Source organism: Hemicordylus capensis, chromosome 9, assembly GCF_027244095.1.
Source record: "Hemicordylus capensis ecotype Gifberg chromosome 9, rHemCap1.1.pri, whole genome shotgun sequence".
NCBI classification, from domain to species: domain Eukaryota; kingdom Metazoa; phylum Chordata; class Lepidosauria; order Squamata; family Cordylidae; genus Hemicordylus; species Hemicordylus capensis.
This window is the reverse complement of record NC_069665.1, coordinates 24,302,504-24,317,299: the sequence shown is the minus strand read 5'-3', so window position 1 is coordinate 24,317,299 and position 14,796 is coordinate 24,302,504.

Here is a 14,796-nt window from a genome sequence, read left to right as displayed (position 1 = left end):
GTACCCTGATTCTAATGGTGGTGTGAACCAACCTACTGTCTACACTCCATGGCAGCAGTTCTCCAGGGTTCCAGACAGGGGTCTCTCCCAGCCCTGCCTGGAGATGTTGCCAGGGATTGAACCTGGGACCTTCTGCATGCAAAGCAAATGCTCAACCCCTGAGTTCATGACTCATTGCAAGCTGCACACTCACCTTGCATGCTTTCCCTTGCACATTCTGCTGAGTCATGACATGCTGAATAATCAAGCGATGGAAATTCAGGTCATGAATCTACCTGAGAACTGGCCATCTACAAATGCAGGAGGAGGGAATAAAGGAGCCAAGAAGGATTATTTTTTAAATCATATTTACTTCCATGCCCTCTTCGTTTTCTTTGTGCCATCACAAATAAGTTATCTTTAACTGCAATTCAGGGAGGTGAGGGTGTGGGGGGGGGAGGATGCCGTACAGTTTAGTACCACTTTATGGCTGACATTGATTTAAAACACTCCATAAGGGGTGCATTGCTGCAGGATCAATTAAAAGTAAATGCGGTCATGAAACTTGCATGAAGATGTGCCTGCCAAAGCCATGCAGGCAACATTCTTCAGATGGCTTTTTGCCACAAACTTCTCAGGAGAAAGAAGGGGGATGGGGGGGAGAAAGGATAAAAGGGCTATATATTTCCTTTATTTGATCCTAATTAATGGGAAACAAAACTCCCCAAAAGTCATAGATGGCTCCTTGCCAAAGAGAAATGTCTTCCAATAGAAATCTGAGTCACTTCAATGATTTCACAGAGGAGATCTTATTGTTCGTGCCTCGTTTTTGGTCAGGTCGCCCACCAAGCAGGTTTTTTCTCATATCGCTTCCCAGGAGACGTTTTCAAAGACATACGGCCTGCAGGGATGGATATCCCCTGCTAACTGGGCAAAGAGGCACCTTTTACTGTGGTGATTCTCTTTATTTAGCAGGGGGAGAGTAACTGGCCCTACCCACCCCCAGCATAGCATCCCTCCAGTGACTGTTGCTGGTGTCTATCATGTTTCTTTTTAGATTATGAGCCCTTTGGGGACAGGGATCCATCTTATTTATTTATTATTTCTCTGTGTAAACTGCCCTGAGCCATTTTTGGAAGGGTGGTATAGAAATTGAATTAATAATAATAATAATTAATAATTCATACTTCCATAGTCATCACTAGAGGTTGTCAATGCCAGAACCAAAAGTCCATATGCTGGAACATCTCTCAAGGACAATGGTTCTCCAACATGGGTCCCCAGTTGTTGGTGGACAACAACACAAGGCCATTGTGGTTGGGAATGATGGGGTTTGTAGTCCAGCAAGATCTGGGGAGCTAAGTTGAAGAATCCTTGTTGTGGGCAAGAAGGGGTTCTTGAGGTTTGAAGTCCCACATCTTAAGGGGGTCTATCAACCGTACTTTAGCTATTATGGCTAGAGAAATTGGAAAGAGAAATTGGACAGAAGAAGTATATGTCTCAAGACCACATGGTGGGGACGGAAACAGGGAGAGTTGTAACCTTCATATCACTTTCCTAGAGGTATCTGGCTTTCCACTGTTGGTATCTGAATGCCAAACTAGATGGACTTTTGATTTGATAGAGCACTTCTTAGGTTCTCACATCACATCAACACACTTATTGTTCCAACAGAGTTAACATGTTCAGGTGTGAGTTTCAAAATAATCGTCCCCTGACAGACGTTCAGGCATGTATGAATCTATCCAAAGATGACCTAGTAGCTTTGTCTACTACTCCCTGAGGACCTCCGGGCCCAAGCCGCAGTTTAGGAGAAGTTTCCTTCATCAGCAGATTTAATGTACCATCTCACATTAGCTCCTTTTTGCCTTATAGATGGACAAGAGACCAACTTGGGCTCATTTCAAGAGCGTTTGGCTTGCCTTGCCATGATCGGTCATGCTGAATGAGCACTTAACAAAAGTCGTACGTAGATGCTGCCTGACAGCCCTCTGCATCTTTATATACTTACCTCTGCCTTTTGAACAACAAGGCCTGGGCCTCATCCCTCAGTTAGGTAATTAACCTGTTAGGCTTTTGCAACCTGTCCTGCTAGACAGGCACAATCAGTCTTTGGCTTGGACATGCCTTTGCAGAATCACTGTTAATTCCGCAACGTTTCGGGAGTAAACACATGGTTAATTCTGTCCTCCGGACCAGATGGCACTCTAGGTTACTTGGTAATTACTGTATATATGTACTTACTTAGTTTAATTACCAGATAATCAGCCAGAATATGCAAATCCTGGAGCCTCTGAAAGAGGATGCAATATGTGCTAAATTAACCCGGCGTACTTGAATTTCCTTATAGGTAACACAAGGACTTGGGCGATATCTGAGCACGGTCCACTGTAACTATGAAAATGAATCTTTTGAGCGACATTTGTCCCATTCCATCACGTTGAATTATATTCCACTGTCATCACTTACACACGCAATGATGCCACCGGGAAGTGTAATAGAAGGAAGCCTACCGTGTAACAGTATATAACACCAGGGAACTGTTGAATGCATGTATATGGAATCCTGGCCCAGAGAGCCCCTGAGTCCACCTGCTGCCTTGGATGAAGGTCTGCATCCACCCTCAGAGGCCAGAAGAGACTCTCTGCCACTTTGGATGTCAACAGAAAAGCAGATTATCCGTATAATTAAATATACTGGAATAGCCGATAAGTTAATGGGGCAATAAGCGGGGCAATTACACCTTCCAGTTAAAGTCACCAACCCTCCAGAATTGGCTTGGAGTCTCAGAAGAACTTAAGAACAACAGCCCTGCTGGATCAGGCCCATGGCCCATCTAGTTCAGCATCCTGTTTCACACAGTGGCCCACAAGAAGCCACTGGAAGCCTACTGGCATGCCCTCCCTCCTGCTGTTACTCACCTGCAACTGGTACTCAGAGGCATCCTGCCTTTGAGGCTGGAGGTGGCTTATAGCCCTCTGACTAGTAGCCGATGATAGACCTCTCCTCCATGAAGTTACCCAAACCCCTCTTAAAGCCATCCAGGTTGTTGGCTATCACCACATCTTGTGGCAGAGAATTCCACAAGTTGATGATGCGTTGTGTGAAAAAGTACTTCCGTTTGTTGTCCCAGAAGCAACTTGAGTCTCTCAGGGACCATTAAAAGCCATCCTGGAGATTCTAAAGGCTGGGTGTTGGGGAAAATACTGGGGGAAAGAATAGCCTCATTCAGAGTTAGCAACTCTATCTCCAGCTGAGCCAGTCCAACACCAACAGCTGCTTACTGATCTGGAAAATGCAGAATGCATCTGAGCCCTATTTCCGTGTCCTTCCCTGACAGAGTAGCTGTTTCATACACTGTAGAGATGATTGTGTGAAGGCCAGCATTGGGTGTAGAAATCTCTGTGCGTGGCAAACCATGTGGGCGGAATGAAAGCGTGTTCCTGCAAGTCAAGTTCCAGGTTTTCTCAAAGTTGTATGTGAAAATAAATGCAGGCAGAGTTCAGCATGTGGCATTGATTCTCACAGCTGGTTCCACACCAGTTGTGCCAGAGGGTGGCAGTAACTAGTCCTCAGCCCACCATCACACATTAGGGATGTTCTCATGATCACTACAAAGGAAGGAGAAGCCTCCAATCCTAATTTAGGAGCCATGTGTGTTCCCAATTGGCCATCATGAGCATTCTTCAAGCAAAGTAGGAGGGAGGGGAAATGCTTGTTGGTGAGTTAGGTATGGAGGCGTGCAGCAACCAAGAGTTTAGAAATGAAGTGTTTTCCAGGTGAATGTTTTCCTCTTGAGCTATGCCCAAAGCAGAGGTTTCTCATTAAGAGGCTAGGGATCAGAATGAAATTAAAGAGGAAGAGATCCCATGAGGCTCTAAGAATAGAGAGGGTTACTAAAAGTGGTCTATCCAGACTTGATGACGAAGATTACAATGTGTAGAATTATTATAATTCCTGCTGTTCGGACAGCAACAGAAGCTGCCTATTAGTTTGACCAAAGTTACAGAATGGTAGATGGCTGAATAGAAGGTGGTCCTTTTCGTGCATGTTATTCTGTAGTGCACACTAGTGGCGCTATGAACATTATGCGCCATGCACATAATGACAAAACCAATAATGAATGTCCACAGTGGGCAACCAGATGCTTCTGGAAAGGAGAGCAGATCTTGGAGTAGTGGGCAGGAATTGTCCCCTTTTTAAAGCAGGATCTGCCCTGGTTTGCATTTGGATGGGTGACTACATGTGAGCACTGTCTGCTGTATGATATTCCTTTTAGGAGATGGGGCTGTAGCTCAATTATAGAGCATCCGCTTGCATGCAGAAAGTCACAGGTTTTTTAAAAAATAATAATAAATTTTTGATCTGATTGTATCTGATTTTTTTAAAAGTTTAAAAATTGTTTTTGGATTGTATTTTTTATTTTCTCCCCCAGCCTTTTTTTTTGGGGGGGGAGCTGTTATGATTTAATGTGTGTTTTTACTGGTGTTATTGCTGGTCCTGGACCATAATAAATTAATTCGTTCATTCAAAGCTCCATCAGTGCTTGTGCCGCCTCACAGAGTTAGACTAGGTCCCTGCTCCCAAGGAGCTTACAATTTATCACTGATATCCCCTTTCCAACCCTCTGCCACCTCAAATCTAAGCAATACACCTGCTCTTAATATAAGTCAGAACATGGCAAAAAGTAACATTCTGCTAGCAAAATTCCCCGTGAACATTTCAGCTGGTTAAAAAAAAATTATCCATTGCCAGTGGAAACCAAAGCCAAACCAGTGGGTATCGGTAACTACAGAGAGGTGTTGAAGTGCATCTTATCTGGGGGTTTTAGCTATTATTTTTCACTCTATTTTTATTTGTTTGTTTTCAGCTTTGCATAATTAATTAGAAACTTGAGTTAATTAATGCAAAAGCCGAAGCATGTCCAACTGTTTCTCACAGATGTCACTTGAAACGAGCTATCAAATTAACACCATATGACAATGACAGTTTTGTAAATCATCCTGTGATCCGGGTTGTGGCTGAATGCATTTCTGCCAAAAGAGAGAGAGAGAGAGAGAGAGAGAGTGAGATATTATTAGAATAAACCACATTGCACCAGACCAAAAAAGGCGGACGCAAAAATTTTGATACAGGGAAAGTGATTTGAGGTTTTGCCCACAAAATGTAATAGAAGAAGAAGAAGAAGAAGAAGAAGAAGAAGAAGAAGAAGAAGAAGAAGAATACCCTGCCCCTCCAGTGCACTACTGCTTGAGGTGGCTCACAAAAATAAGATAGATACAAGATACAATAAAAGTAATAAAATTAACTAAATTAAACAAAAATGTTGTCAGATTAAAAACCACAATAATTATTAGGTTCAAATTAAAGGTCTATTTTAAATGTTAAGCTGGTCTAAGGACTGTAATAAATTTACTTACTTACTTACTTACTAATTAAAGGTCATTTTAAAAGCTAAAAACTGAATATTATACAAAGCTGAAGAACCTAAATCTACAGGGTGTTTGGTTTCTATATTTACGTATTATAGGTTTTGTCATTAGGGACATGATGTTTGTGGCCATTTGCAGAATGACATGAGCAAAAAAGGACAGGGTTCTGCCCCAAGGAGCCTGCAATCTGAATTTTGACAGTGAAAGGAGAGAGAGGGAGAGAGGGAGAGAGAGAGAGAGGAGGCAAGCAAATAAGGGATGCATGTGAGAACAGAAGGCAGCTTCAAACACACTAAAAATGCTCCGCTGTAGCCATGTACAGTGAGGCAGAGGGAGAGGAAGTCCCACCCCTGTTGTGTCACTCACCCAAGTGCCCTGCTGTTCACACTTAACAGTGGGGCTCATCTGAGGAGGACAGAGCCTTGTCTGTGATAGCAGGCTTCCATGATTGTGAGTGTGGATCACTCCAGACTTCCAATCAGGGAAACCCCACTGTAAGCATGGAACATAGGAAGCTGCCTTCTACTGAGTCAGACCCTTGGTCTATCTAGCTCAGTATTGTCTACACAGACTGGCAACAGCTTTTCCAAGGTTGCAGGCAGGAGTCTCTCTCAGCCCTGTCTTAGAGATGCTCCCAGGGATGGAGCTTGGAACCTTCTGCCTGCAAGGAGGCAGGTGGCCCCATCCCCTAAGGGGGATATCTTACAGGGCTCACACATGGTCTCCCATTCTAATGCAAGCCAAGGTGAACCCTGCTTAGCAAAGGGGGCCATTCATGCTTGCTAAAGGTCCTCTCCCTAGTAGACACCTGCCTCACCTCATCTGGCAGGGCACCTGGAAAAGGACCTCCGAAGAAGATCTTAAGGTTCAGGCTGGGACATATGGGGCAAGGCACTCTCTCAGGTAACCAGGTCCCAAGCCATTTAGAGCTTTAAGGGAATGTGGCATCCTCAATGAATTTGTCTAAGCCCCTTTTAAAGCCATCCAAGCTGGTGGTCAGCACCACAACCCCGTGGCAAAGGCTTCCATAGATGAATTATGCACGGTGTAGAAAAGCACTTCCTTTTGTCAGTCCGACATTTCCTGCCAATCATGAGATGGCCCCTGGTTCTAATGTTGGGAGAGAGGGAACGGAATGTGGTGGCAGAATGAAGGTTACATTTCCCCCCCTGGGAAATGAAAATTTCTGGAAAATTTGAAAGAAGTGGCAGCTGAGGCTGTATCTGGCACAGTGATGCATATATTGAACAGGCCTGAAAACGGCTAGCAGAGCCTGTCCTTCTTGCCCCCAAACTGGAGCATCCACCAAAGAGAGGACACGGGAGGGAATACGGGGGTGGGGGTGGGATTTGCTTCTTGGTTTTTCTTGATGCTTTGCAGTGAGCGTACAAAACTAATGAGATGGAGCATTTTTATTCAGGGCCATGGCACACTTTGTTTCAGTCGGCGGAAAAAAACAAAACAGGGATGTGATTGATATCCTTCTGACACATCCGTCTTTCTGACTGACTCAAAGAGGTTTGTGAAACTGACAGCAGAATACAGCTCTCTTTGCCTCACTTTCTCCCTTCCTTTCCAGCAATAAAACACACTCAGGGAAATCTAAAGAGGGAGAGGGTGTCGCCGGGATCAGAGCCCCTCTACAGAGATTTCTTACAGTGGGAGAGCTGTCGACATCTGCTGAAGTCTGTCTTCTGAAATCAAGCCCACAAGCCAAGGATGCACAACATCGGCCCTCCTGCAGATCATGCTGGACTACCGCTCCCATCACTCCTGATTATTGGCCACTGTGGCTGGGGATGATGGGAACTGTAGTCCCAAAGCAACTGGAGGGCCAAAGTTGTGGAGGATTTTACTGCACATTAAATACTTATTGGCCTAATTCAGGTGTAATGTGGAACTGTAGATCCAATGGACCTATGGTTCTGCACCCACTGTCCCGTCTCCTTTTGGATGACAGGGAAAACTGCCTTTCTACAGTCAGTGAGACTGCCAAGAGTGGGGGCGGTGGCTGTGCAGGCTTCCTTCTTGACGGAAGGACAGCCCGCACAGCCAACTGGGTCAGAGGGAGGGAGGAGCTTCCTCCCTCAACTCCAGTTCCATGGGGCCCAAACCATGGTGCCAGCATTTGGATGAAACACAGGCACCACAAAACTGGAGTTAAGGGTGGTGATACTGCGCTCTGACCAATCTGTCTAAACCCCTTTTAAAGCCATCCAAGCTGGTGGCCATCACCACATCCCATGGCAAGGAATTCCAGATTAATTAGGCGCTGTGTGGAAAAGTGCTTCCGCTTGTCAGTCCTAAATTTCCCAACCTTCAGTTTCATGGGGTGACCCCTGATTCTATTGTTGTGAGAGAGGGAGAAAAATTTATCTCTGTCCACCCTCTCCACTCCATGCAGAATTTTATACACCTCAATCATGTCTCCCATTAGTCGTCTCTCTTCCAAAGCCTCAGATACTGTAGCCTTGCCTCATAAGGAAGGTGCTCCAGGCCCCTGATCATTTTGGTTGCCCTGTTCTGCACCTTTTCCAGTTCCACAATACCCTTCTTAAGACACGTTGACAAGGGAAATTGTAGGTAGCTAAGGGGTTAGCCTGACTCTTGGGAGGCTGAAGGTGTCTCCTACCTACCTGGCTTCTGCTGCTTGTTCTGGGGTAGAGGAGTGAGTGAATGAGTCTTCTTTAAACAACAGAGGCCTTTTAAAACCATTAATTCAAGCTATAGGACCATAACATACTATGGCTTATGACTGTATCCTGAAAACATGTCCACAAGGTTTGCACAAAACTCAGGGACATGTTTTCAAGTGGCACACAGGGCTTCCTGGGGACGGGGCAGGCATCAAAACTTAGATAATTTCGTTAAGAAAGTATCTTAGGTTGCTTTCTTACTGCACTGGTCCTTCCTTACTCTGAATGTCTCTGCTGCAATCTGCCATGGCTTATACACCAATAAAATGCCAGTGGTCCCTCCCCTCCACTTTGGTAAGGCTACACTTTTTAAACAGCTGATCTATCAAGCATTCTGTAACGTTTCTGTATTGTTCGACTCCCAGGACTAGATCTTTAGGGGATTACACCGCCTTCCCAGCTCCACTCTTGAAGAGGGCATTAATATTCTCTGAAAGCCATCCACTCCACAGTAGCTCTGTTAAGACCACGAGGCTTTGATGTTGGCCTCCAAAATAGAATGACGAGGGATGAGAGTTCAAAGTCTATGAAGAAACTCAATATACAAAGAATGTACCACATCTTAATAACTAATGAGAATTTCTTTCCTTTGTTGCTCTTGCAAAAGGAAAGCAAAAAAGAAAATACTTTATTACCTTTATAAGATTAGATTCCACAGTACTTTGTTAATAAATAGCCAAAGCTGTTAAATTTTTTTCCAAGCATCTCCAGAAAAGTTAGTAAACAGCATTAATAAACAGTGGTCTGACTAAGAGGGGCTATTAACATTGTTTGTTTGTTGTTACATATATATCCCACTCTTCTTCCAAGGAGCCCAGAGTGGTGTGCATGGTTATGTTTCTCCTCACAGCAACCCTGTGAGGTAGGTGAGAGTGAGAGATAAATGACTGGCCCAGAGTCACCCATTGAGTCTCATAGCTAAACAGGGATTTGAACTCAGGTCTCCTTCATCCTAGTCCAACACTTAACCACTATGCTACACTGGCTCTTTATTTGGTAGGTATGTGTGCTTAGCATGTTATGGTGCTTCTGAACATGGAACAATCAGAACACAATAAAACCAAAACAGAAAACCAATAACCACAGCATCTCCATTGTTTTTATATTCCTTAACTGGAGAATTAAGAAAATTACTAAGGATGCATGTACTCTATTTTCTCACTAGATAACAAACTTTGAAAGGGAAAGTTTGGATTCCATCCATATATGGCATTGCCCAGCAAATGGAATGAATCCTTTATTTCTTTCCCAACTGAAAGATGTCATAGAATTGTCTCTAACATATGTTTCTGAAATTCTGCTTCTCTGAATTTTGGATATTCCAAAATTTGGAGCTCCACCTTTTTTGGGATTTGAACAAATCCAGTTTTGGAGGGCCAAATGACCTGGGCCCATTCCCAAGTGGAGCCAATGAGTTTGAAGTCCTCTATGGCTTCATGTCTGTTTCTGGATTCGATGCAGTGTGGTATTGTCAGCAAAGGGCACATCATAAAAATACACACACAATAGCATGGAACCATCTGGCCCAGTTTGGTTCGAGGCCAGACAGGCCTCGAATGGAACTGGGCCAGTTCGGTCTGGCCCCCATCAAACCCCCTCCCCAGTCCGGTCCAGTCCGGCAAGTCTGAGGACTTTTTAAAAAAAATTAAAATGAAAAAAGTAACTACCTGTAGCCCCTTGGGGGGGGGGCTTGCTGTAGCTGCGTGTTCCCTCTCCCCCTGCCGACCTCCCTCATCACTGCCGCAGCCGAGTAAATGTAGTCTTTTTGGCCCTTTTGGGCCTCCGTAACAGCGAGCGGCCACCATTTTGGCCACTGCCGCGCATGCGCAAATGCCCTCTGCGAGGGGGCATTTTAAAATCTTGTCTCTGGGCCCACTACAACCTTGCTATGCCCCTGGAACTGCAGATCCAATGGACCCATGGTTCCACCCTGCCCCCCTCGCATAGTCCACATTCGGACATACCCGGCAGGACCCCAACAGTAGTCAGGGAGAATGCGGAGAGGAGGGGGAACTGACTGTGTGGGCTTCCTTCTGGAATGAAGGACAGCCCTGGTAGCCAATCAAAGCCACAGCAAGGAAGGAGCTTCCTCGTTAGAGCATTCGGGTGTAACTGAAACCTCAGTTAGTAGCAGCGAGACTCACTACAAACCGAAGGTTCAAACTGGAGTTTCGGGAGGGAAGCCTCAGATTGCTTTTGTGTCTGACGTACCTAAAATATGTTGACATATTCAGACGTACTAGAAATTCAGCCTCAGGCCTCTTCAGTTTCCTGTTATGTGTGAATTTGGCCATTGTCTGAAGTACCAACTACAGGTTCCCCCATATCTGAGGCTGGGGGCACCTCAGATTCTACTTTATGTGTGAACCTACCCATAGTATCACAAACCTCCTCAAGAAGCATTGCAGGGCCAATGGGCAGGATTGACATTTCTTGTTGTTGTTAATGAATGGGCTAGCTTGAATCTCTGAACTGATTCCCAGCCAGCAATCCAGCCAAGGATCTGATTTGATCATTTCATTATTTGTGTTATTAGGAAGATATGAAGCTATTTTATACAAAGTCAGACTACTGGTCCATCAAGCTCAAAACTGTCTACACTGACCAGGGTTCCATGCAGAAGACTTTCCTAGCCCTACCTAGATGCCAGGGATGGAACCATGGACCTTCTGGATGCAAAGCAGATGCTCCAAGACTGAGTTAGCAGGTTACGCTGCTAGAAAAGCCAACTTGAAACCATTTGGGCATAGAAATTGTTTAATTATACTATCGTTTGTGCAATGTGGTTCAATTTTGCCTTGAAAAAATAAAGTAAAATAATGTTTTTCCTGGAGACCTGACTTTGATTCAAATAAACCATTCATGTTTGGCAACTGGGAAGAAATGGAAACCCTTGTTAAAAAAAATCAGGCTTCGGAGCAAGGAAGTTGGCATTTGTTTTCATTAGTTTCATGGGGAATTGTTCCTTTTCTGGAACTGCTATAGCTTCAATCACACACGTTCAGCACCGGGGCTTTAGTGAGGTGCTATAATAATTGCACTAAGTACTTTCTATTTGTCACTGACAAACGGTGATCCCTGAATAACAGACTTAAATTAGAAACGTTAACTCTATGGTTTCATTTCCAAAAGTGTGCGGGTTTATTGCATGGAAATCCACGCACTATTTTATTAATAACAAAATCCCCCCATGTCCCTAAAGAGAAGATTGTATTATTAGATATTAGACTTATTAGATATAGTAATAGAGAGTTCAGTTTGATAGACAGGGAGGAATGGTATACAGAAATGTACTCCAGTCTTCTGAAAGCTGAAGTTAAAAATCAAATATTTTGAAGATATGACTTCTGTATAATTTTAGTAGAAGCATTTTGTAAAGCAAATAAGAACAGGTAGTGCCCAAGCAGTTCAGCCTGTGGCTGGGTTTTGAGTTGCTCAGACTGAAGCGCCAGCTTAGGATCAGAAGTTTTAAAGGACCAGTTAGAACTCTATTGGCCTCTTTGTGTCACCTGATCCCTGCTGAAATAGCAGCTGCAGTACCACTCTCTGGCCATCTGCAGTGGTGGTGCTGCAGTGCTATGGAAAGCAGGATAGCAACAACTTTAATATGTTGCTGCCTTATGCTGACGTCAGAACTTTGATCCATCTAGCTTAATGTTGTCTACACTGACTGGCAGTGGCTCCTCTCCTCAAAAAAGGATCTTTCCCAGTCCCACTTACTTACTTGCTTTTTCTTACTTTTCACATTTTTATACTGCCCTATATAAAATCTCAGGGCAGTTCACAATCTAATCAAACCATAACCTAAAAATCATATAAACAGATTTAAATTACCATAAATAAAACTTTAAAGCATCCATAAACGAAAACCCTGATAAAACTGGTGTGTTTTCAGAAGTCGTTTTAAAACAGCCAGAGATGGGGAGATTCTGATTCCATTTGGGAGCGTGTTCCAGAGCCTCGGGGCAACCCTAGAGAAAGCCCAGTTTGGGGCTGCCACCAAACGAGCAGGTGGCATCTGCAACTGGACCTCCCACGATGGCAGCGGAGTTCATGAAGAAGGTGCTCCCTTAAATATTGAGGAATTGAAATTGAGATGTGAATTACCTTGAGATACAAAGGATGACATCTGAGACCTTTGCATGCAACTGGGTATACTGATCTATGACCCCCTTCTGAGTATCCTCAACCTCAAGAGCAGATTTGGGAGGGCATAGCAGCTTTTCTGGAGACAAAATGCTTCCTCCATTTCCTCCATCATGCTTCCTCCATTTCTATACCAAAATGTGGAGTCTGAAGACGAAAGAGAGAGAGAGAGGGGGGGGGGGGAGAGAGCGCGCGAATAACAATTTACATTGGAATGTGAGGAGGACCCTCAAGATGTAAAATTGTAATTGTTTTTCTTCTGCTTTTATATGTGTTGTATTCTAGAAATAGAATTAAATGGACAAAAACTGAAATCTTAACCCTTATCACAGCCTTGGCAGTCATAGAAGATATTTTTAGTCGCCCGATAGAATGACTTTGCACAACGAGCTACATTAGAGATTATAACTTCAGTTTAATTGCAGCTAAAAGCAAATATATATATTTATACACACACACACACCTAGACCACTTGTCCAGCAGAATTGTATTTACATAATCCCCAGCTTTGTTCCTACTAGACTGCTTCCGTGTCAGAGGCCGTTTTGCATACGGAGAAAACGTCTTCCTTTAAGAGTGAGTTGTACCCATAATAGAGTCATACTCTAAGTGGAGTCATACTTGTATGGAGGAGAGCTGGCCCTGTGGTAACAAGCACGAATTGTCCCCTTTGCTAAGCAGGGTCCACCCTGGTTTGCATTTGAATAGGAAACTACCTCTGTGAGCACTGTAAGATATTCCCCTTAGGGGATGGGGCCATAGCTCATTGGAAGAGCACCTGCATGCTTGCATGCAGAAGTTCCCAAGTTCCCTCCCTGGCTTCTCCAGATAGGGCTGAGAGAGACTACTGCCTGTAACCCTGGAGAAGCCATTGCTGGTTTGAATACACAATCCCTGAGCTAGATGGACCAATGGTCTAAGAACATAAGAACAGCCCTGCTGGATCAGGCCCAAGGCCTGTCTAGTCCAGCATCCTGTTTCCACAGTGGTCCACCTGATGCCTCTCAGAAGCCCAAAAGCAAGAGGTGAGGTCATGCCCTCTCTCTTGCTATTGCTCCGCTGCAACTGATATTTAGAGGCATCTTGCCTCGGAGGCTGGAGGTGGCCTATAGCCACCAGATTAGGAGCCATTGATAGACCTCTCCTCCACGAATTTCTCTAAGCTAGGAGTGTGCATGAACCTTTTGATCCTGAACTGGTTCACCTCGGGCCAGTTTTGAGGCTTGGTTGCAAACCAAACTGGTGGTGGTTCCGTCTATAATTGCTGTGGCTTGCAAGGAAGGTGTTCCAGGCCCCAATCATCTTGGTTGCCCTCTTCTGTACTTTTTCTAGTTCGACATCATCCTTCTTCAGATACAGTGGCCAGAACTATGTGCAGTACTCCATGGGGTTTGCCTTTTTCACAGCTACTATGCACTGAGGTGACACTTTCAATGAGCTGTCCACAGCGACCCCAAGATCTCTCTTCTGGTCCATCACCGACAGCTCAGACCCCATCTGTGTATATGTGAAATTGGAAGGTTTTGCCCCAATATGCAGAGGTTCTCTTAATCCTGGACCTCGGGGCTGAAGTCCAGGACCTCCACAGCCCCTGGGGCTCCCCATATCCTCTTTAGTCTGTCCTGGGTGGTGTGGTTGCCAGCAGAACATGATGATGCTTAATTTGCAGGGGAGGGGGACCTCCAAAGGCATTTAGATCCAGGCTCCAAAATTACCTAGATGCCCCTCTGCCAATATGCATCACTTTACACTTGCTTGCATTGAACTGCATTTGCCATTTTGTCGCCCACTCACCCAGTTTGGAGAGGTCCTTTTGGAACTCCTCACAATCTGTTTTGGATTCCGCAACCCTAAATAGTTTAGTGTCATCTGCAAATCTGGCCACTTTGCTGCTTACCCCAGCTTCTGGATCATTTATGAATAAGTTAGAGTACTTGTCCCAGTGCAGATCCCGGGGGGGGCGGGTTCCCACTTCCCTACATTATGAAAACTGTCCATTTTCCAATCCACACATCCATTTTACCAATCCACACATGAACCTGTCCCCTTATCCCATGATTCGGTAGAAGGCAACTTCCAATCTCCCTGTGTACTGTTCAAATGGGCTGTATTTGTGCTTGAATGAGACAAATGCCATCAACCTCTGAAGCAGGCAGGGTCTGAAGAACATGACCACTTTTTCTAGGAATTAGAAGGTGAACCACTTGAGTTTGGCCAGTGCTATGGAAATATTTTATTATTATAAATTAGACCTCCTGGGCACTGCACCAAATATAACGAAAAACATAACTTGCTGGAGCTAAATTGCCTAATAAATATAACTGTCAAGAATGCCAAAATATTAGCCCTTTCCTGGCATCCTCCTCAACTAAGTAAGGCTATTGGCACTAATGTTGTATGTTGTATATTTTGCTCGAGAGTCTTTAGTCATCATCCAGAGGGGTTTCATTGTGCTTCTGGCCCTTTGAAATGATTGGGATTTAAGTTGGTCGCATCCTATTGAGATGCCAGTGGTCCTTAACTGTGGCAAACTTTTCCTGGAT